Here is a 2,456-nt window from a genome sequence, read left to right as displayed (position 1 = left end):
CCCAACCAAATATTGCTTTGACAATTTGTTTTTTTGGGTTCCATTTCTTGGTCTTGCATTCTGAAGATTTGTGTCATTATTTTTTGGAATTGAAACACTTTCCTTCAAACTTAGATTTCTCTATGCACTCACTTTCTCTATGTCTTGATTTATTACCACTGTAACACTTACCACTAAACTTTGATTTACCATTGCTCCAAAACTTTTTTTATGTATGCCCTATCTTTCCACAATGATTACAAGTAAGCCTTTTATTTTTTTGAGCTCCTCGCTGAGATGGTTCACCTTCTTCTGTGTATCCTAATCCAGTTTTTCCTTTGTGTGTACATTAAGTTTTCTCATTCAATTGATTCATGATTTCTTGAGATTTCACCATCCTCTCAATAGTTTTCTTCTCTATTCTGAGATCATTCTACAATCTTTCATTCTCTATCCTTAATTTGATAATCTCTTGATTTTCATCATTGAGTTGATCAATCAATTCTATTTACTAAAGAGATAGTTGATGAATATTATTGTCCTTTTCTTTTATTTCTTGTTTGGATTTTTTGTTTTATTCCATGACTTCACACATTCTGATTAATTGAATTTTTGGTTCTATTTTTATCTTCTTGACTATTTCATGAAGAGTAAGATTCTTCTCAAGTAGATCTTTGATTGTTGCATCAAATTTATTTGAACTTTTGTCTTGACAAATGTCTTCAATTATATCTTCAATGTAGAGATTTTAATCCATCTATGTTGCAAGGTATTTTCTTCTTTTCAAGGATAGAGAGAGCTGCTCCTTCATTTTCTTGAATTGGTCCATGGCCAATTGCATATCCAGATTTTCATTTTCAATAGCTTTTTCCAGTCTATATATTTCTATTGCCTCTAATCTTTTCTCAAATTGCTAAACTTCTGATGTGAGCTAGTGCTCTAATACTAATTGTTGGAAATGTAGAATAGACTGGGTGATTGAGGGGGTGTGGGGGAGGGGGGGGGGGGGGGTGTGTAAATAAAGAACCAATAAAAATTATACTTTAATTCACCAATTATACCTTCACAATATAATCTGATCTAGTTGCATGCATGAAAGACTAGAAGCAATAAAACATTCATAACACTTGACGCAATATTTGGTAACCCAAAAACCTTCCAAATAGAAAGAAAAATTGGGGTGGGGATGATAGCCATAAGCTTTATTAATGGATTATAAAGTTAGCCTATTAAAAATTGCAATTGATCACTTCTGGTGATCTTCTCTATTAGGAGCAATAAGGACTTTTGGGTCCACCTTGTGAAAGGATTTACATCATACAATGAAGTATGCACTGTGTTAGACATTTGGAAAAGACTATTAAGTCCATCTTGTTAGAGTATTTGATTGATGCACCTATTAGGATGAATTAGTGGTTGATATTTGATCTACAAGTGTGTTTTCTAAATGAGATTCCTTCAAAATACAATGATCACTTGACTATGATAGATAAGACTAGATACTTTTCCTTATACTTCTTGTAGTCTTCTTAATTCACACTCATACTAATTCTTGTGTAATTCACTTCAATGCTTTGGATATGATAAGATGTATTACATGCATACCAATTCTATTAATTACCTTATGGAGTTGGCTACAATACCTAATTCAAACAATCTTCACTAAGTTAGATTACTACTGTAACTCGAGTTTTGAAGACAACTTGAGTGATATTCTAACACTTGACAACACTATCAACTTCAAAAATATGGCATTCATTTAACACTGATGCTCAGTCCATATTGATCACTTTGGAGTAAGAGTAACTTAGTTAGCATTGGAAAACTTGGTGAATACTAATAAACTTGGTAGACTCGATTGACACTAAATGGTTTGGTCAATACTACCTTCATTTTGCTTCATTAACACATTGTAGCTTGATAGACAACATGGAGATTGTTTGACACTGAAACCTTCATCACTTATAATAAAGATCTCGATAGCAACTAATATCTTCTTTTGGAACTTGGTAGACTCTACTATGCTTGAGAGACTCTTCTTTCTACATAATAAGCTTGGTAGTAATTGTGAACAACTGACTAATTATTAAGTCACTAATTAAAAAATCATTTAATCTTAATGTCAAGAATAATTTTTTTATTTATTAAATTTATCCAAAATTACATATAAAATGTTTCTATATCAAATGTATCCATAATAAGATGTAACAATAAATGAAATACACATCTAAATTAACACAAGTACTACATATGTAGATTTGCTACATTGCCTTCTGATCCATGACCTCAAAAAGCTCTATGCTATGCATAAAAACTCTGTGTCAAATGAAAGAAATACATACATACATATCAAACTAGAAGTACTTATATACAATTATAAAATTACATGTGTGCACATATATATACATATATACATATATAGACATATATACATAGATATACATATATAAATATATAGATATATATACATATGTATG

The sequence above is a fragment of the Cupressus sempervirens genome, chromosome 4 (assembly GCF_028749045.1).
Source record: "Cupressus sempervirens isolate cs-2001-9-10 chromosome 4, ASM2874904v1, whole genome shotgun sequence".
Taxonomy (NCBI): domain Eukaryota; kingdom Viridiplantae; phylum Streptophyta; class Pinopsida; order Cupressales; family Cupressaceae; genus Cupressus; species Cupressus sempervirens.
This window is presented reverse-complemented; position numbering follows the sequence as displayed.